Here is a 22,848-nt window from a genome sequence, read left to right as displayed (position 1 = left end):
AGGCATGAGTTAATTATGCATCTTGATACCCATACCCATTTTCAAGGGCTATCCAATTTATTCTCCTCATATGCCCGTATTTTTTGAGTGGTATTTTATTACTGTCAGTGTTTTTGTTGCTTCAAGAATCTAGGCGATATCTGAATGAACCAAATCACTTAATATTGTAGATTTATACAATTAACCTGTAGCATTCTCTTTTATCCTAGCTGTGGAGAGATGCTAATGTCCCTGCACATTTCTTATATAACAGCCCATCAGCTTTTGATTAGGCCCTCTGGGATACCAAGCCTACATTAATATTCAACCCAGACACTTCATTCAGCTGTTAAATTTTCATCAGTCTTGAAATCTACAATGTAAAAAAAAAACCATCAGATCCATTTGACGTTTACTCTGTGTGAATTATTATTCTCATAAAAACATTACTATCACAGCAAGTAATTGCATGTATTACATCACAGAATAATTTAAACTTATTAGTGTGTTAACAGTAATTTTTGAAAAATAAAGCCCTTATTTGTAAAGTGAAAACAGATTGTACCCAAAGGTAAATTAGTTTAAAATGCAAGCTGCTGAGTTCATTTTGTATCTACCATCATGAGTCCAGAAAAGATATTTCTTATCAAATATATGACAATGGCTTCTGTCAGGATTACACAAAATAGAACTGGTAATTAGCTGACACATTAGCCTTGATTCTCCTTTGAATTATCACCAGTCTTGGAGTAGTAAACAGAGTAAAATGTGTTCCCCTGGCTACCACCCACATTCCTCTTCCAAAATAACCCCTCAGTTTTAATATCCATTCTGCCCCACTTAAATGATCTCAAGGGAGCATTTGGCACTTGCGTGCCAAACAGCATCAGCAGCAAGTGATAGACAGGGCTAAGTGATCCCATAACCAACGGATCAGATCTAAGCTCTGCAGTCCTGTCACATCCAGTCGAGAATGATGGTGGACAATTAAACAACTCACTGGAGAAGGACACTCCACAAATATCCCCATTCTCAATGATGGAGGAGCCCAGCACATCAGTGCAAAAGATAAGGCTGAAGCATTTTCTACAATCTTCAGCCAGAGGTGTTGAGTGGATGATCCATCTTGGCCTCCTCCGGAGGTCCCCAGCATCATAGATGCCAGTCTTCGACCAATTCGATTCACTCCACGTGAAATCAAGAAATGGCTGAAAGCACTGGATACTGCAAAGGCTATGGGCCCTAAAAATATTCCGGCAATATTACTGAAGACTTGTGCTCCAGAACTTCCTGTGCTCCTAGCCAAGCTGTTCCAGTACAGCGACAACACTGGCATCTACCCGGCTATGTGGAAAATTGCCTAGGTATGTCCTGTACACAAAAAGCAGGACAAATCTAACCCAGCCAATTACTGCTCCATCAGTCTACTCTCCATCATCAGTACAGTAATGGAAAGGGTAATCAATAGTGCTATCAAGTGACACTTGCTTAGCAGTAATCTGCTCGCTGATGCTCAGTTTAGGTTCCACCAAGGCCACTCAGCTCCTGACTTCATTACAGCCTTGGTTCAAACATGGACAAAAGAGCTGAACTCCAGAGGTGAGGTGAGAGTGACTGCCCTTGACATCAAGGCCGCATTTGACAGAGTGTGGCATTAAGGAGCCCTAGCAAAACTGGAGTCAATGGGAATCAAAGGGAAAACTCTCCACTGGTTGGAGTCATACTCAGCACAAAGGAAGAAGGTTGTGGCTGTTGGAGGTCAGTCATCTCAGCTCCAGGACATCACTGCAGGAGTTCCTCAGGGTAGTGCCCTCGGCCCAACCATCTTCAGCTGCTTCATCAATGACCTTCCTTCCATCATAAGGTCAGGAGTGGGGATGTTCGCCGATGATTGCACAATGTTCAACACCATTCGCGACTCCTCAGACACTGAACCAATCCATGTCTAAATGCAGCAAGACCTGGACAATATCCAGGCTTGGGATGGCAAGTGGCAAGTAACATTCGCGCCACACAATGGTAAGGCAATGACCATCTCCAACAAGAGAGAATCTAACCATCGCCCATTGATGTTCAATAGCATTACCATCACTGAATCCCCTACTATCAACATCTTGGGGGTTAACATTGACCAGAAACTGAACTGGACTAGCCATATGAATACTGAGGCTACAAGAGCAGGTCAGAGGCTAGGAATCATGTGACAAGTAACTCACCTCCTGACTCCCCAAAGCCTGTCCACCATCGACAAGGCATAAGTCAGGAGTGTGATGGAATACTCCCCATTTGCTTGGATGAGTGCAGCTCCCACAACACTCAAGAAGCTTGACACCATTCAGGACAAAGCAACCTGCTTGAATGGTACCACCTCCACCACCATCGCACAGTAGCAGCAGTGTGTACCATCTACAAGATGCACTGCAGGAATTCACCGAGGCTCCTTTGACAGCACCTTCCAAACCCATAACCACTACCATCTAGAAGGACAAGGGCAGCAGATACATGAGAACACCACCACCTGGAAGTTCTCCTCCAAGTCATTCGCCATCTTGACTTGGAAATATATCACCATTCCTTCACTGTTGCTGGGTCAAAATCCTGAAACTCCCTTCCTAACAGCATATGGGTGTATCTACACCACAGGGACTGCAGCGGTTCAAGAAGGCAGCTCACCACCACCGTCTCAAGGGCAACTAGGGATGGGCAATAAATGCTGGCCCAGCCAGCAAAGCCCACATCCCATGAATGAATTTTTAAAAAATGACGACTCCTCCTGTCCTGTCAATTTCTGTTCCAAACCTGCACCAAATAATTCCCTTCACCATCTCAGTGATGTTGCCTTTTACTGATTGCAGCCCTTTATGTGGTTCACCATAACTATACTTCACTCCTTTCCAGTAGCAGTAAGGCAATGACAAGCATTTGTTTGGCCTCTAAATCTCTCTGCCTGGTTAATGAGGATTCTGGGAAGAAATTTTTTTCTTGTTCATGGCAGTTTCACATTAGCAGTGATTAAATCACCCTGTCACAAACCTGCCAATGGGAAGAAAATCCAGTTTTAAGGTAGTTTATTGATCAATCTGTATTGATAGTCACGTTTATATTAGTTAAGCATCAAGGTACTGGTCATGGCTAATGTTACGACCACAGCCGATGTTATTCGCTGAGCAAGCCAACTCCCGGAAGGAAACCTGTCTTATTGATCATAACCTTTTTTTTTGTATTCTGAAAATGAGAGAAGAACAACTGATCCCAGAAGTATAGAATCCCAGTAACACTTTTAGGATTTTAAAATTGAAAGATTTATTAACATGGAGAAAAATACTTAAGCATCCAAGATTAAAGCTACACAGTTAACAAACTTGCAAAACATCCCCCCCAAAAAAACCCATTTAGTCAGAACACACAGGTAAACTACTTGGCAACAGCTCCCTAATAAATTTTAACCATAAAAAATCCAGTAATATTACCCAAGGTAATATTACCCAAGGTGTTGTCGCTTTAGGATAGGTATACCACATGGCTTCTCACTCTGCTGTGGAAATCCGAAAGAAAGGTTCAGAACCCAACTGCTTTCTGAAAGCAAAGACTTCCCTGGCTTGAAAACTCAATGCCTGCTTCAAATTCACAAACTTCATACCTTCTCCCCGCACAAATCTGGTCTCAGGACATCTCCCCCACCCCCGCGCACACACAGACACACACACGCACATACACGCACACCCTTCTTTACAGAATATCACCATATTCCCAAAATTATTTTTAAAAATAACATCCATCCCCATACTAATCAGCTTTCTTGGGCAGGCCACATCATCTGCAAAACACTCCCAAAACAAGTTCTCTACTCCAAGCTCCATCATGGCAAGCGGTTACCATGAGGGCAGAGGAAACATTTCAGGGACATCCTCAAAGCCTCTATGGAAAAAATGCACCATCCCCATTGATATGTGGGAATCTCTTGCTCAAGACCACCCAAAGTGGAGAAGAAGCATCCGCAAAGGTGCCAACCATTTTGAATGTCTTCGACAGGCCCAGGTGGAGGGCCAAGCACAAACAGCGGAAGGAGCGTACCAAAATCCGAGCATCCCACCCACCCACTTCACCAAACACCACCTGCCCCATCTGGGACAGAGTGTGCAGAACCAGCATTGGACTTTTTAGTCACCTCAGGATCCACAACCCCGGGATGGAATAAAGTCATCCTTGGTCCAGAGGGACTACCTAAGAGAAAGAGAATTAAGCATAATTTGTTACCAAACAAATTGTTACTAAACATCTGTTGTGCACATTTGCCAAGTAAGAATAATATGATTTAAAAAGGTTGCCAGATGCTACAGGTCTGGTTGGAATTCTCATAACCGTTTACAAAGACTCTTGATTTGTGTAAGTGGGAACTCAGCGATTAAACTTTCTGTAATAACCCAGAGAGTGGTTTAACTGTCCACTGGCACTTGCTAAATCACTTTCAATAAGGACTTGATTTTGGCTGCTAATTGACCTTGCACAAAAGAAGAAAGGCTCTTTGAAAGGTGTCTAAATAGCCAAGCTGCAGCCTAAAGAGTCCTAGGAATGCCACAATCAGTTCAGCCTAAAGAATATTGATTACGGAGCCAAAACAGTAGAATACAAGTCAGATGGAGTAATGAACAACCTGCAATGTGCGTTGGTGAAAATGTACTTTGAGTATTGTCCATTTCAGGTTACCAAGACACAAACCACACACTTAAGTGTTAGAAATAATGCAGAAAAGGGCTACAAGACACATGCCCAGAGTTAGGTGTCTCAGTTATGAGGAAAGAATGAAGACATTTGGGCTTTTCAGCCTATAAAGGAGATATCTGGTAAGATAGTTAAAGGAATGGAAAAGATAACACCAGAATATTACTTAAAATCTGATTGGTTCATGTCCCTCTCTTCACCAGTCTGGCTCTGATAGGCTGTAGTTATTCCTTCCAAATTATCTGATTGGTTAATGCACAAGCAAGATTGCACCATCACATTCAAAATAAATTTGCTTAAACCCAGAGTGGAAGTCTCAAACACTACAGAGGAAAGGGAAAATCAACAAGATGCTTGAAGCATTTTTATACGATGTCTAACGACTGACTTAGTGGTGCTGGCAGAGTTCCTAGCTCAATCAACACTTTTATTGTCATTCTTTTATCTTCCAAATTGGCTCAAAGCTCCTGTTTTGTTCATCCTGATCTATCAAATTTACCAGAGAAATGTTGTATATGATACCATTTATCTATAATAAATATGTATATGATTTTAAAAACAAAAAGAGATGAAAACAATGGGCAGAATCGTACCAGATTTGCACCAAGTGCGGTAGCGGGTGGGAAAGAAGCCATTGGCCCTGCCGGCCACAACGACGGGTTTTCACGCTGTACCATCCCATTCCTGCCTCATTAATCATGCAGCCACAGGAAACACGCCTTCTCACTGGTGGGATGCCTCTGATTTGCCCGCCTTGCTGTTACTTCGCCGCTTCCTCACCAAGGGCGTCATATTTAAACTGTAGCAGCACGCACACTTCTCAATGCTTGCAGCCCAGGACTGCTCCGGTGAAGACATGGCCCCGAAAGCCAAGAAGAGCGCAGCACCCCCCCACCCCGCCCCCCACCCCCGATTCAGTGACAAATCCCTGCGCCGCCTTCCGAACACTGTGGAGGCTGGCCACGATGTCCTCTACCCCGGCTCTGGCCACAGGAGGTCCAGCAATCACAACACTCTGGCTTGAGAAGCTGTAGCAGAGGTGATCAGTGCCAAAGCTGCACACAAGAGATTGGCCATCCAATGCAGAAAATGGATGAATGATCTCATCCGTGCCGCCAGGATAAGGCAACCATCTCAGCACTCTAAACTCACACACTCACAAGGCCATCACACATTCACTGGCATCTCACTCACTGCCAACTCAAGGATCACCACTCATTCTCTCACACACACCCTCACATTTCCATCTGCCTCATCTCCTCTGGAGACTGCTTCCTCAGCCCTCACCATCTTGAGGACACTTGCACATGTTAACATGTGCCCCCCACTACATACAAACTGGGATACTCCCTCGTCCTCAGTACAGCCGTCACTCTGCAGCCGGTCAAAAGCAACCCTCGCCTTATGGGCTGGTCTGGTAGGGAGAGATCTGCCTGTGAGCAACCACTCCCCCACCCCCGTAAAAGTGATGTGATGCTGCCTGCGAAACCTAGCACTGATGACCGCGAGTGCCAACTGAAGCCAGGTAGGAAAACAGACCTCGAAGTCCCGAGCGATGTGCAGCTCGCCAGGTGGATGTCGCTTATGTACAGTTGTGAAACACATCGATGTGCAATCACACCAATGTGCCCTGATGATCCAGCATTGGTGGGGGGGGCGGTGAATCTGGTGAGCAGGTCTTATAATGAGATGCTAAAGTATTGAAATTAGGTTCCCAACGTGCAGCGGCGGGAAATTGATGGGTGGAGCGGACAATCGCAAACTGGTTTCACAGTGGCATGGAGCTGATTTTTGGCCATCTTGCCGTATTGTTAACCCCCCTTCCCCACCCTAGCAGCCATGATGCCCGACGCCAACATGGCCAAAAAATTCCAGCCGTAGATTCAATCCAGTTAACAGAGCCCAGAACCCTGCACATCAGCTTGATTTGGGCAAATGGATGTAGTCATTATACTTGGCAGCTCCAATCCAGTGCCCTATGCACATTATAGGATGAGCAAATCTGGTAAATTTCTTGAGATGAAAGGCGCTATATAAATACCAACATCACTCATCCCTTTACTCCTCCTAATAGAATCTGCATACACAGTGTAGGATACTCTAGTCACATGTATGTATTTATGCAGGATTAGGATTTGATTTACTCTCATATAATGAAGGTTTTGTGCTGACTTTTTATTTATGTACATTTGTACTATAGGTGGAAATATAGAAATAGTTAAAGTTGTTCATTCTCAGGGTGATGCTTTAAGGTTTGATGTGTCGGGGAGTAATTTTAGCTGACTGTGGCGTTTAGCTTCTGTTGAAAGTGCAGGATGTGTGATTCATGCTTGTTGACTTCATTTTGTCAATAGCTTACAATAGTGACATGAAGAGGGACAATATGGCTAAGGTGATTAGGTCCATATCTAGATGGTAAAACAAGTTGGCACCTTGGGTTTCGTAGGAACTGCCTCAATCTAGGGGTCTTGTTCACAATAAATGTTCTCAGGAAATAATAAAACACCTACTGCAGTGTGCATGACTAGATGTACAGATCTTGTACAGATCTTGAACTTTCCTTCATAACTTGTAACAGGATCAACAAAGGTTGCCTCTAGTCAGAGGAAAAACAGTGTAATTGTGTTTATTTATCTATATGTCTACTGGCTAGAGAATTTGGGTGTGTTAAGGAATTGGCCAAACTCAATAAATGGATTAAATTGTAAACCATACTGGATGTCAGATTCAATTGTTCATACAATTAGTTTGTTGACTAGCAGTGACAGTTTGAAACTCATGCCATGGGCACTACTCCTGTAAGATTCCTGAAGCATTCTCAATTTTACCTGTTCGCCCTGACCCGCCTCACTGCACCCGCCTAGAGATTTCAATTATAAGTAACTTTCATTCATAAATCCTACCAGAATTGCTAATTATACACGAATAATCGCATGAAACACAGCTATGCGAAGCAAGTCAATTCCCTACATTTATTTAAATATTTGGCTGAGCATTTGGGCGCCATATGCTAATTATAACAAAGATACAATAGCTCATGGGATGACCTCCATGGAATAACTTGAATCTGCTGAGTTTAATTTGCAAAATTCAGACAAGTGGGCACTTGAATCTGAAACTCCTTCATCCATGTTAAATGCTACTAATTATATTCGTAACACATGGACAGCCAATTGGTCAAGGAAAATTCCTGGCTCACATGATGAAAGAACTAATACTTGTATAGGAATAAAGTTTCCCAAAAAAGCAGTTATGACTTTATTCCTGGAGTATTCATCCAAAATGAACACGAAAAATTAGAAAAGGAAGAAGGTTAATAATGCTTTCCCCTACTTGGGGCTCCTTTCACTTCTATTTTTAGTGTAACTTTACGTTTTAAGTGAATAATGTGAAACATAGAGCAGAAATTGGCTCTCATCCATGCTCAGTAACATCTGATTGAGTATTTTCTCGACAGCAAGCTAATCAATTGGATTATGAGCAGGGCTACTGGACAATTATGTTTGTGGATGTTCTTTAATTTGTGAAAAAATTGTGGTTATGTATTGATGTGCTGTTGCTAAATCCAATCACTAAGTTCCTTTAAAATTGTGTATTCAATCATTACAGCGACACAGAAGTACTCTTCACCCCCTCCACACCCCTTCGCATTTCATGCTGAAGATCTTCTTCCATTCTTAGGGCAGGATTTTGCCCTCATTGCACTCAGTGCAGCAGTGGGCGTGAGAAAAGGCATTCCACCCGCCTGCCGGTCGCAGTGGTGGATTTTTGCGCCGTATCGTCCGCTTCCCGACACATTAATTATGCACGCGCAGGAAAAACGCTGGATCACGGGTGGGCAGCCTCGGATTTGCCCGCCTGGCCATGAGCTTAGCGCTTCCTCATTCCAAGCGCCATATTTAAATGGCACCCACGCACAGTTTTGTCAATGTCTGCAGCTCAGGCCTGCCACAGGTGAGAGAAATGGACCCAAAAGGGAAGAAGCATGCTGCACCCAAATTCAGTGACATCTCCCTGGACTGCCTGCTGGACGCAGTCGAGGCCTTCTGTAATGGCCAGAGGAGGTCCACCAATCTCAGCACTCCAGCTTGGCAGGTGGTGGCAGCAGTGATCAGTGCCAACGCAGCATAGAAGAGGTCAGTCACCCAGTGCAGAAAGAGGATGAATGATCTCGTCCATGCCACCAGGGTAAGTCAACCACCTCATGACTCTCAACTCACGCACTCAGCAGCCCATCACACACTCACTGGCATCTCACACACTGCCAGCTCAAGGGACATCGCCACTCACTCTCACACATACCCTCACATATCCATCTGGCCTCATACCCTCTGCAGTTCGTGTTCTCATCCTCTCCATAACTGCACTCACCACCCACACATGGCAGGCATCCTTATCATCTTCCCCGGCATGTGTCCTGTTCACACTCTCCATTTATCTTTATACAGGAAAAGCTCATACACAATCAAAGGGAGAGGTCTCAGACAGGGGGTGGAGTGGCTGAAATCAAGGTCCTCACCCTGTACGAGAATCAAGCCATTGAGCTGGCTGGAAAGGACATCGACCGTGCCTGTGCTGATGTTGAGGTGGACAGTGCGAACCCAAGTGAGGACCCTGCACCAGCTCACCCCTCAGGCAACCATATTGTAAGTGCGTTGTCCTGTTTTCGAGTGGCCTGCCATGCACTAATTATCTCTCCTTTCTTTCATAGGCACCTCTGCAACGCTCCCAAGGCCATCTGCAAGCCAGGCCCTCAGCTCCAGCCCCAACAACACCTTGGATGAGGAAGCAGAGGAGAGCACCATAGAAGACCCGTCATAGCACTCACCAACAGCCTCCAACATCACAGAGACGCACACCTCGGTGGGACCTTTTTTTTAATTTGTTCATGGGGTGTGGGCATCACTGGCTAGGCCAGCATTTATTGCCTTTCCCTAATTGCCCTCATTCAGAGGGCATTTTTAAGAGTCAACCGCATTGCTGTGGGTTTGAAGTCACATTTACCCAGACCAGGTAAGGACAGCAGATTTCCTCCCCTAAAGGACATTAGTGAACCAGATGGGTTTTTATAACAATCAGCAATGGTTTCATAGTCATCATTAGACTTTTAATTCCCGATTTTTACTGAATTCAAATTTCACCATCTCCCGTGGTAGGATTTGAACCCAGTTCCCCAGGGCATTACCCTGGGTCTCTGAAATACTAGTCCAGTGACAATGTGTGTCTTAAAGAGGAAGTATTTTAATGTCTGGCACACAAGTGGTTGAGCATCACCATCCTCAGGTGGTCCACATGTATGGTAAGCTGAGGGTAAAAGCAGGCCAGCATCCCTAACTGAGAGTGCCGGGTGTTAATGCAACAGAGAAGAAGGTGGCACAGAGAATTGAGTCATCTCAGAATAGATGCATATCTAGGAATGTCATCAGGACTTGGCCTAAGTGTCACCTGTCAACTTCACCATCGAGGTTACACAGAGTGTGCTGTCCCTTTGCTGGAGATGGACTCTCTTGAGGAGCTTTGTCAGATTGAAGGCATACAGCTACGAGCTCACTGGGGATAGTGGAACAGTTCCTGGCTCTTGCAGGCTGCCGCTGTGACTGGGATGGTGGAAATACGCTAATAGGGGCAGCACCTTCTGACATCCGATGCCGGGACTCCCTCCTCCAGTTAACACCTCATCTCAGCAAGGACACACGTTCCCGAGGCTTCACCATACTTCAAAGGATCAGGACAATGTGAGGCTGATGTGTAACTATTCACTCTCATATTGAATTGCATGGTTGAAATTAGAGGAATAGCAACAGCGGTGTTCATGTTGGCCCATGATGGAGGACACTTGTCCAAGAGGATACTCATTGCAACTCATCATCTTCCTCATGGAATCTGGTGGCATTGAGGGCCTCACGTGCTTGCCTGCCTCACTGGCCCATGCTATGGCCTCTTCCCCTGCAGCCTCAGCTTCCTCCAACCCAATGCCCCCATCCTCTTCAATGTTCCCCTCATCAGAGGAGGCGTGCAGCTGCTCCATGTTGGTATCTGGCAAGTCCTCCTCCCTTTGCAGTGCTAGGTTTTGCAGTGCATAGCAAGCCACGATGATCCGTGAGACCCTCTGGGGACTGTACTGGAGTGCTCCACCAGATCTGTCCAGGCATCGGAATTGCATCTTTAGAATGCCTATGGTGTGCTCCACCAACGTTTGGCTAGCGGAATGAGCATCGGTGTCCCTTCTCTCTGCAGGATTCTGTGGCCACTGCACAGGCGTCATCAGCCATGTCCTTTATGGATAGCCTTTGTCAGCGAGGAGCCAGCCTGGATCCTGTGTGGTCCCTCAAGAATGTCCTGGATCTGTGATCTACTCAAGATATATGAGCCGTGGATGCTTCCTGGGTATCTGGTGCAAACCTGCATGATCAGTTTCTTGTGGTCACAGACCAGCTGTACACTGAGCGAGTGGTCGGCTTTCCGGTTTATGTGTTACAGTGCCTGTTGCCAGGGAGCTTTTATAGCCACATGAGTGTGGCCGTTGGCACCCTGCACCTGTGGGAATATGGAAATCTCAGCAAAGCCCAATGCTTTGGTGTCCTGACATGCTTGATTTCACTCAAAGTTGACATAATTGTGGGCCTTGGCAAAAAGGGTACCTGTGACCTCATGATTGCAGTTGTGTGTGGAGAGATCTTGAGAGATCCCACAGAGGTCCCCAGTGGAGCCCTGAAAGGAGCCACTGGCATAGAAGTTCAGAGCGGCCGTTACTTTCTGAGCTGCTCTCCCTGTTCCCGTGGCACCAATTCCTGGAGAATGTGGCAAATGTGAGTCACCAGATCCCTGGACATGTGACACTGGTTCTCGCTCATCTGCAGATAAGACATGCAAGTTCTCTATACCCTGGGTCTTGCGAGCTGGCTACGCATGATGTTTCTTTGAGCCTCATATGCTGCGTCCAGAGGGGCCCCTGCTCGCCCTTGGTCTTGAGGGTTTTGTTTCTCCTGTCGCAACCTTCTCTTTCTTCCCTCCTGCCTTATGTTAATATGCAGGCAGCAATAAATCCAGCCTCCATCTTCCTGATGGTCTCCTCTCTGCAGCAACAATGTGAAACAGACATGAATCAGCGCTCGCCTCCAAAGGTTTTCTTTCTGTCAATGACTCATCAGTGAATACCGGTTCAAGGGCTTTGTTGCAGTGTCAGCAACTGCTTGGCCATGGAATGATGTCCAGTTTGGGGCGTGCTTCAATGTACCCCCCCTCCCCACCCACCATCATTCCACCCCACCTACGCCCCACCCTCCCACCCACCCCCCCAACTTGACTGCCTGCTATGACATTGCTTTGGCCAGGTGCTTAGATGTACTGCTTTCAGCCCAGGGCCTGGGATCCTCATTCACTGCACTCTAATACTACACTCTTGGGAATATGCATGAGGTTAAATGTTTAACCATGAAATGAGATTATTTGAGGGGGCCCTGAGGCTTCTCTTTTGTGAACCATCCAGCACCATGATTCTAATACGCTTCTGAAGCTTGTCCAGTCACCCAATTGCTCTGGGGTCCGTTATTGTTCTGGGGAGTTTCAGTTCATCCAACAAGAGGTTAATACAAGGAGATCAATTAGTGCCACTTTTCTGAATTAGTCTTTCATGAATGCTCATCATTGCTTCACTTTTCTGATTCCCTGCATTGTCATTGAAAGGCTCCTAACATGTCTCAGCTGCGCCTCTCTCCTCATTTGGAAATGCATAGTTCAGTTGGGTGCCCCTTTAGTCAGCCCCCCACAGTGCATGCACCTGCCCTCCAATCAGCTCTGAAAGCCCTCACCAGCAGAGCTTCTCCTCATTTTAATTCTGTACTGTGGTATTGCTGCAAGTTGGAAGATGGTGGTGCTAAGCTCTTGCTGCCAGGCCAGCTTGGACCCTCCCTGTGTTATGAAAATCCTTCCCATCATCATGGAGCAGCTTAACGTTTAGGTTTCCCTCCTGCCAAGACCTCTCAATCCACCCCGGGTATTCCTTGATCCCACCATGATTGTGGTGAATATCCATTTGTTAGCCATTGAACATTTTGAGGTGGATGTGCCTATGCCCCATGTGGACCTCGCCCCTCCCCATCTTGAGGCCACTTGCACAGTTAAACATATACCTCTGCATACACCCTCGGATACTCCCAACATGCCTTCTCCCCATCTGTAGGCTGCAGAATGACTGAGTGTGTCATCTGCGGCCCAGTATTATGCCAGAAACCCATGGGCCGAGGCATGTGATGTTACAACAACACCCTGCGCACAACATGCTGGGCACGACTGAGACTGGACTGACATACCCTCCATCAACCTGGACTGGGGCAAGAACAGTCTTTGCAAGTTCAGCAATGTAAACTGAAGAGCTTCTTCACTCAGCGCTCCTCCCATTCTGTCCTCAAGTGGCTTATATCATTTTGTAACATACTCTCTCCCCATCCTGGCACTGGGAACACTAAGCCCCTGCACCCTACCCCGCAATCATGTGTCTGAGTGCAACCTTCCCCACTCATAACGCCCCAGTACAGCTCCAGCCCTGCAGCCTCTTCCCATGCCTGAGGCCAGTTTTCCCCTTCCCCAGTGCAGCCCTAACCCTGCAGCCCATTAAAATCCACCTCCGCCTTACCACTGGTCTGGTGGGTAGAGATTTGCGTCTGACAGCCCCCTGAAAGCTGCCTGTGAAGCCTGGTGCTGATTACCATGAGCACTGCGCAATGAAAGTAGGTAAACAAACCTTGAAGCCACGAGCTAAGTGCAGGTCACCAGCTGCACGTTGCTTGTGGGCAGAACTTTTTGCTCAGCGTGCCGGCGAATGCCCAACACGCTCGAGCATAAAATAGCGCATGATGATGTCAGGTGAGCGTCCTGACACCATCATGCACTCGCACGATATTTCACTCGGCGGGTGCGAGCGGGAGTCGGAGCCGTGCCCACCATCAATTACTAGGTTAAGTTAAGGTCATTAAAAAGGCAGTTAAGCTGTATTTTACGTTCCCCGTACGATTTCACGCTCCATGCACGGTCAAACCAGGCAGCCGACAATTTCAAAAACCTCATCCAAGGCCGAGATATAAAGGGTCAGCAGCATTGCCAGTGTGACTCGTGAGGAGTTTTGGAGATAGTTTGCAGCAGGTTGCCTTTGGCATTTGGCAGCTTCATCCATGTTCAGGGCTTCATTGTTAGCATTTCCAGGCTTCATTCCAGAATTTATTGGTGTTTCCAAGGCCCCCGGAGGATTCAGACCGTGTGGACCCTTCCAGGTATCAGACAGCTTTCCATAACCCTGGTAATGGGGATTGTGCTCTCCGCTGGAGGCACCTCCTCTGAGCAGGAAGAGAGGGGCAGAAGGGAGAGCAGGCCAGGTGTCCCAGGTGTCACCATGGAACAGACCTGTGGGAGGGGAGGCACAGGCACAAGGGGCGCAGGGCCAGCAGGTCATCCAAGGCGGAAGTGGCCACAGAAGACACCACTATCCTGCTCCAGGGTTTACAGGCAGCGATGCAGCTACCTCAATATGTCTGAGCTGCAATGCCGAAGGAGGCTCCGCCTCTCAAGGGAGACTGTGACTTCTTTCTGTCAGGTGATTGGGCCTGAGATCACCTCCAAGTATATGGGTGGACACCACATGCCAGTGGCTCTGAAGGTCACAGTGGCCCTCAACTTCAATGCCTCCAGCTCTTTCCAGGTCTCGGGGGGGGATCTGTGTGGAGTGTTCCAATCAGCTGTCAACAGTTGCGTCAAACTGGTAACAGAAGCTCTGTCTGGCAGATACTGACCTTTATTCTTTATCATACGGACAAAGCCAGGCAGGCTGAGTGAGCCAGAGGCTTTGCAGTGATTGCTGCATTCTCCCGCGTCCAGGGTGCCATCGACTGTACACATGTGGCCATCAAGACGCCAGTGGGTCAGCCGGATGCCTTCGTCAACAGGAAGCGATTCCACTCCATGAACATGCAGATAGTGTGGGACCACAGAATGCATATTCTGCAAGTCTGTGCAAGGTACCCTGGCAGCTCCCATGACGCTCACATCCTGAGATACTCCCAGGTGCTGAGGCTCTTCAGTGCTCCACCCCAACTGGATGGATAGCTGCTGGGTGAAAGGGCTATGCGTTGAAAAGGTGGCTCATGACGCCTCTTCGCCACCCAAGAGCAAAGGCAGAGCAGTGTTACGAATCAGGATGGTGGTAGAAAGGACCATAAGTCTTCTAAAGGTGCGCTTCCAATGCCTGGATCGTTCAGGGGAGCACTATAATACCTCCAGGGCGGGTGTCACTGATAGTGGTTCCATGCTGCACCCTCCACAATCTGGCACTGGTGAGGGGGGGCCCACTGGAGGAAGAGGATCTTGACGCAGATCCACAGGACACAGAGGATGAATCCAGTGATGTATCAAAAGAGGAGCACAGTGAGGAGAACGCTGAGGACATGGAGGCAGACCTCAGTAACCTCAAGGGAGGCAGGGACACCAGGGACACCTTGAAATAGGGGAGGTGGTGGTGTAGTGGTATTGTCACTGGACCAGTAATCCAGAAACCTAGGGGTAATGCTCTGGGGACCAGGATTCGGATCTGACCACGGCAGATGGTGGAATTAAAAGTCTAATGATGACCGTGAAAACATTGTCAATTGTCATAAAAACCCATTTGGTGCACTAATGTCCATTAGGGTGAGGTGTCAGCTGTGGCTCAGTTCACAGCACCCTCGCCTTTGAATCAGAGGGTTGTGGGTTCATGTCCCACTCCCGGAAACCAAGAACTGTGATTGTACTCGAAAGAGTTGTAATCTGTGACTGTTGATAACTTGAAAGAATGTCCATTAGGGAAGGAAAGCTGCCATCCTTACCTGGTCTGGCCTACATGTGACTCCAGACCCACAGCAATGTGGTTGACTCTTAAATGCCCTCTGAATAAGGGCAATTAGGGATGGGCAATAAATGCTGGCCATGCCAGTGATGCCCACATTCCATGGACGAATAAAAAAAAATCCAACGCTCTTTCAGCTGGACTACCAAAGATCAGCTTCCACGGTACGCCAGGGTTGCTGCCACCATCCTGGATGTCTGAAATGACCCTTTCATTTGTACCCAAAGTCCACTTGTCAGCAAGATATAATAATTTTCATCATGTTATTGGAATTATGGTAAAGTAGAGTAATAGTGGGGTCAGTGTCTATGTCTGTGCGTGTGTGTGTGTGTGTGTGTAGGGGTGGGGGATTTAATTAAATTAAAGACAGCTGGCCTGAAGGCTTTGATGTATCAGAAGATAAGCTAGGTTTGAAATGTTAAACATGGAGGAAGTTTTAGAATGTGAGGTGTAAAGGGAACATTTGCATTTTTAAATAAACCAGACCAGCTTGAATTCAAAAGAGGGGGCGAAATGTTTTACCTAGCCAGGAGAAGTTAAGAAAGAGTGTGTTTACCTTTCCCAAAGATTACTGATAAAATTGGTATTATGGTAGATTTTTATTATTAGAGAGGAAAAGTCCAAAGACATAGTGAAACAATGGAAATTTGCATTCAAAGGTGAAGATATGCATAAAGAAGAGAAGGCTGTGTGTAAGGGAAGGCATTCTAAGATCTAACACAAGTGTGAAGCATCTAAGCCTCAAGCTGCTGTCTATAAGGAACCGAAGCTGAGAAAACTCATTTTGAATTTGACTGTACATGTTGTGTGCTTTGCCTGTGTCTGTTTAAATCTATGCATGTTACTGTTGCTTTAATGGAGGTAAAACTAGGGGTAGATTAATCAGGGGATTTAGAAGTTATCATAGTGGTCGTTTGTAGATCTATGTATATGCTTACAATCGTTTCTTCTATTAATAAAGCTTTAATTTAGTTTTGTAAGAAACCTGTAAGACTTGGTGGCCTTCCTTTTACTGAATTCAAAGCCGGCATCTCAAAATAAATACAAATTACAAAACAGTTGTGGCAGTTGTTTCAAGTTTTCCTTTGGAATTTGAGCAGTTCAGCATTTACCATTGACTGTGCCATAACACCACTCAATGCCTGTGCAATAAAGTGTCGAGCCATTCACATCCAGCATTACATACTGGCATACCCTGCACCAAAAACAAAAAAGGTGAAGCATACTCAGGCCATCAGTACCAAAGTAAATTTAATGTTATTGTCACATTGAAAGCATAATGACATTACCATTACTGGTGTTGATGTCCACACCAGCAGACAAATAAACCAAACATAAATGAACAGAAAATCGCCTGTTAACTGTCTCTCTTGTGCTCATGGTGCTACGTCTTGGTGCCCACCCTTGCTGGCACCACCATAGGAGACAGCCTGCTGATTCTGCTGATAAAAACAAAAAACTACTGCGGATGCTGGAAATCCAAAACAAAAACAGAATTACCTGGAAAAAGTCAGCAGGTCTGGCAGCATCGGCGGAGAAGAAAAGAGTTGACGTTTCGAGTCCTCATGACCCTTCAGCAGAACTGAGTGAAGTTAGGAGAGGGGTGAAATATAAGCTGGTTTAAGGTCGGGGGTGGGGGGGGGGTGGTGGTGGAGGGGGGTGGGGGGAGAGAAGTTGGGGGTGGTGGTGGTTGTAGGGATAAGCAAGCAGTGATAGGAGCAGATAATCAAAAGATGTTACAGACAAAGGAACAAAGAGGTGTTAAAGGTGGTGATATTATCTAAGAGAATGTGCTAATTAAGAATGAATGGCAGGACATTCAAAGTACAGCTCTAGTGGGGGTGGGGGTGGGGTGGAAAGACTGACAGGGTATTATAGTTATAGATTTAAAAATAATGGAAATAGGTGGGAAAAGAAAAACCTATATAAATTATTGGAAAAAACAAAAGGGAGGGGGAAGAAACGGAAATGGGGGTGGGGATGGGGGAGTGAAGCCCAACGCAAACTGGAGGAACAGCACCTCATCTTCCGACTAGGCACTTTACAGCCTTCCGGGCTGAATATTAAATTCAACAACTTTAGATATTAAACTCCCTCCCCCATCCCCACCCCCATTTCCATTTCTTCCCCCTCCCTTTTGTTTTTTCCAATAATTTATATAGGTTTTTCTTTTCCCACCTATTTCCATTATTTTTAAATCTATAACTATAATACCCTGTCAGTCTTTCCACCCCACCCCCACCCCCACTAGAGCTGTACTTTGAGTGTCCTGCCATCCATTCTTAATTAGCACATTCTCTTAGATAATATCACCACCTTTAACACCTCTTTGTTCCTTTGTCTGTAACATCTTTTGATTATCTGCTCCTATCACTGCTTGCTTATCCCTACAACCACCACCACCCCCAACTTCTCTCCCCCCACCCCCCTCCACACACCCCCCCCCCCCACCCCGACCTTAAACCAGCTTATATTTCACCCCTCTCTTAACTTCACTCAGTTCTGCTGAAGGGTCATGAGGACTCGAAACGTCAACTCTTTTCTTCTCCGCCGATGCTGCCAGACCTGCTGAGTTTTTCCAGGTAATTCTGTTTTTGTTTTGCTGATTCTGCTGTCTTGTCGGCCTTGGAGACCTTGACAGATGTTCTCTGGCCAGTGAGGCCTGTGCTGGCCCTGCTTGGGGAGGGAGTGGCCAGTGCCATGGCTGGCATCTCCCCAGTCATCGCAGCCTCATCAGATGCCACAGTCGCTGGTGGAGGGGCAGAGGAGCTACTACTATCACCCAGAGCGCCCTGAGAGGAGCCCGCAGAGACAACAAGCAACTTATGCGCCAATGTGAAGTTGCTCTGGACCTCCCTGCTCACCATCAATGGACAGGCACCTTACTGGGATACTGGGTGCCTCAACCATCTCCCACACTGGCACTGACCACCTGAGGTCATTACCTGTGTGAGGGCTTGCAGGTCCGGCTGCAACCCCAGGAACCCCTGATTCTGTCCCTGGAGCTGCTTCCCCATGAGAGTCGCCACTCTCTCAATGGAGGAGGCAGTGCGCTCAGCCATGAGGGTCAATGCAGTGCTCATACTCCAAATGGATTCCTCCACAACGGAGACCATGGCACTCAGGATCTCTGCCAGATTCTCCCGCACATCCCGCTGGACATTCAGCATCTGCCGCCTAATGGATAACTCCAGAGACTCATCATCAGCCCTCGACTGAGCATTGTCCTGGCCCCCAGCAGTCCTCTGACTGTTGGAACCCTGGGCATTCTCTGCCTCTGCCTGAAACTCAAGCGAGTGTGAAGTGCCCTCACAATGTGCACCAACATTCCAGCCACCGAGCTAATGCCCACCGAGCTGCTGGCACCTGCGCTGGTGCCTGGCTCAGAGAACAGGTATGATGCAGGTGCAAATGAAGCCCGGTGGTCCTCTGGTATCAGGGGTGGCCCTTTGGGGTCCAGAGAGTGAGTGCATGCTGGCAAACCTAAATGGGTTACAAGGTTACAAAACCTACAAGGACATGCCATTAGTTAAAGTCATCACACTGTAACTGTGTATGCCAGGCACCCTGGTGAAACAATGGAGATCTGCATCACGGTGCCATTGACTTTCAATGATCAATGGGGACTCCAGGATTGAGACTCACATCAATGAAGAGACTACACTAGGATGGTTGCACAATCCGAAACTGTCGCCTCTGTGCACTGCACTTTTGCCTTCGTCTGGCACCCCCGCCTCTCTACACCCAGTTACACGTGGAGCATACTGGCTCTCCAGCTCCAGGGTGTCCTGCTCGAACCTGGTGAGCAGCAGCAGGTTGGGCAGGTCTCTGCCTGCCCATGACCTCTCCAATTGGTTATGACTTATCTTCTCCTGAAAGAAGAGAGGAGCATTGATTAGTCCACTCTCTATCCACAGCGCCATTGCATCCTGGCCAACCCCAGCTGAGGAACATCTCACAGGGCAAATCCGAGTCGTGGCCCTCGAGCCGTAAGGCACTCAGTGCAAGCAGCCAGGGGTCACCCCCTTGGCCAGCTCCAGCATCACTGACAGTTGGCACTCAGACTCTAGTGCCCCTGAGGTCAACGGTGGGGACAGCCACACCTCAACACTTCTGCAGACTGACCCTTGCCAACACAGCACTCACCCTTCCTGAGTGCAGCAGGTCATTGAACCTCTTCCAGCACTGCACCCAAGTGCGCAGCACCATGTCATGGCTGCTTACCAGCGCTGCAATCTCCTCCCATGCCATATTTGTGAGGTGCAGTGGCCTCCTCCTCCCATCTCTGGGGACAAGGGTGTCCCTCCAGGCAGCCACCTCCTCCAGGAGGACCGTGAGGCACTCATCCAAAAAGCAGGGGGCCGAGTACCCACCCGACCTGCCCTCTTGCCTGCCGTGTCCACCCGCACTCGACTCCACAGCTTGAATGTCGAAGATGCAGAGGAGACGTTCTTCCATGGCAGCCTTCCAGAGACTGCCTGCGCTGTTTTTAAACCGCCGCTGGGTCACCATTGGACCCGGCAGCCGACAGGTACCCGCCCCCGCCTGCCCCTTCCCGACCAGTGAAGGGCTGTGTTTCACGCTGGGCTTTAATTGGCGGTCGGGAGCCGATCGCGGGCAGTGTTTCCTGGCTGCTCCGTGGCCCGCCGACCTCAAAACTCTGGTCTATATACCGTTGTGAAACATGTCGTTCTAATTGCACACCAATGTGGCCTGATGATCCAGCATGGGGGAAATTATTCTGGCAGGGAGTCCTTATAATCAGGTGCAAATGTATTGAAATTACGTTCCTGATGTGCTGCGGTGGGAAATGTGGCCCGCCACTGAAGGCTGCATCACACAATGACGAACTTGTGCCATAAGACCGATTTTTGGCTTTCTCGCGATATTTACCACTCCCACCAGCCAAGACGCCCGTCCCAAACGGGAGCAGAAAATCCCGGCCTTAAAATTCAAGCTCCCTCTTCCTCCCCAGTATTCATTCTGGCACACTTCACCAATTCGCCCCTTAGCTTCTGCCTAATGCTAAAAGTTTTGCCACAGGGATTGAAATCTATTGCTTGCAAGTATCTCCTGCAAGATCAGAAATTTCCACCCACAGTGCGTAACAGAGCTTGATCCACAAAATAAAGCAGCAGCAGTGGCATCAGAAAAGAGCTTGGAGTGACAGTAAATCCGAAATCAAGTGTGAAGCAATCATTACAGCTAAGCCATGGTGGCTCATAACATGATCTCAGTGAAGTTTGTGAAGTTTAAATCGCCATTGCTTTTCACAAAATCCAGCAAAGGGAGACTGAGCCACAATGCCGACATTCAATGTGAATGTACATGGTTAACGTCTTCCCTTTTCTGTTTCAGCAATGGCATTACATCGAAGAAATAAACAGTATATACTGGCAGCACTTCAAAAATGGTAGCTGTGATTCAGTTGGTAGCATATTTACCTCTAAGTCAGAGGTTTGGAGGTTCAAGTCCCAGTCCAAAGAGTTGAGTCTCAAAGTCAAAGTTCATGCTCTGGTGCAACACTGAGGGAAAATTATACCATTGGAGGTGCTGTCTTTCAGATATGATATTAAACATAGGATCTGTCATTCTCAGGTGGATATAAAAGATTCTATGGCAATATTTCATAGGGCAGTTAATCCAATGCCTTTATCAATATTAATCCCTCAATCAACATCGCAAAGGCAGACTCTGGTCATTATGACATTGTTGTTTGTCAGACCTTACTATGTGCCAATTGGCTACCACACTTCCTTTTACAATAGCGAGTATACTTCAGAAAAAATACTTCATTGACCACAAAGTCATGTCCTAAGGTTATGAAAGGGAATGCAAGTGCCTCATTTAAATTTCCCATTATATTTAGTGTCATGGAGTCATTATGGTACAGAAGGAGGCCATTTGGCTCATCGAGTTCATGTCAGCTCCTGTAGAGCAATCCACTCAGTTCTATTTCACTGCTCTATCCCTGTAGCCCTGCAAGTTTATTTCTCTCAAGTGCTCATCCAATTTATTTTTGAAATCATTTATCATCTCCGCCTCATTAGTAAAATGTAATGTCCCCAAAACATACTTTTGCACGAAGCCCCCATGGGCAAAAAGCAATCCTGATTACGAGGATCTCACACCAGTGGAACAGGAGGAGCCTGGGTCACGAGAAGCCCGCACTTTCCTTTCAGAGCCAAGGGGAGAATGCCTGCACTCCTGGCCCCAGTAAGAAAAGCTCTTTTAAACTCACCTTCAGAAACCTCAGTGTATTCCTAGCAGCTTTATGCAACTCTTTCGAGTTATCAACAGATCTCATGTAACTCTTTCGAGTACATTCACAGTTCTTGGTTTCCGGGAGTGGGACATGAACCCACAACCTTCTGACTCAAAGGCGAGGGTGCTATGAACTGAGCCACAGCTGACACCTCTAAGCAGCTTTATGTAGTGTAATGGGTTAATTCTAACTGTTAATTATGCTAATCAGATATTGTGCATATCATCACAGGAGGTGATGTAATATCATAGGATTAGCTCTCTCTTGTGCAACCTCATGGAAGATGTAGCCGCAGCAGTAAGATGTGTTCCAAAAGAGCTTGTGTGTTACATACCTCTACAGACTCATTTTATATTCTGTATTTGTCATGTAGTGGCAGTGTGTGAAAGAAAGGTTATGGGGAAGTCTCTAGCATTGCCGCACAGCTTCGAGGTGCAAGGTCCCAACCAAGCATAAGCATGGCTGTACTGGTATCGGAGATTTGTTAGATATCGAACCATGTCAGGTTTCACTGTAAAGGCAAGTAGTGAGCAGGTCAGTATGCAGTTATACATGATGAATGACTGTGCAGATGATATCCTCATCTGTGCGTATGCCAACTTGAAAGATGAGCTGATAAAAGACAGATTTGTTGTGGGAGTGCTGGCTGATGCCTTGTCTGATCACTTGCAGTTGAGCGATGACTTAGCAAAGGCAATCCAACTGATCAGACAAGCTGAGGTCAGGAAACAAAATCGATCTGTGATTTGAGGTGATGGAGGGGGACCCTATCTCAAAAGCAGCCGTCTCAGTACAGTATGTCAAATTTAAAAATGGACAGGCTGTCATAAAAAAGCAGGGGAGACAGGAAGAGTGTACAACAGCCCAAGCTAACCGTAATTGATGCAGCAGAGAAAAACACAGGCATGAAAGGATGGCATTGGAGAGAGTAGAGAGGAGATTCACAAGAATAATTCCAGGGACAAAGAACTGTAGCTATGAGGATAATTTGGAGAGGTTGGGACTGTTT

The sequence above is a fragment of the Cetorhinus maximus genome, chromosome 10 (genome assembly GCF_964194155.1).
Source record: "Cetorhinus maximus chromosome 10, sCetMax3.hap1.1, whole genome shotgun sequence".
Classification (NCBI taxonomy): Eukaryota; Metazoa; Chordata; class Chondrichthyes; order Lamniformes; family Cetorhinidae; genus Cetorhinus; species Cetorhinus maximus.
This window is presented reverse-complemented; position numbering follows the sequence as displayed.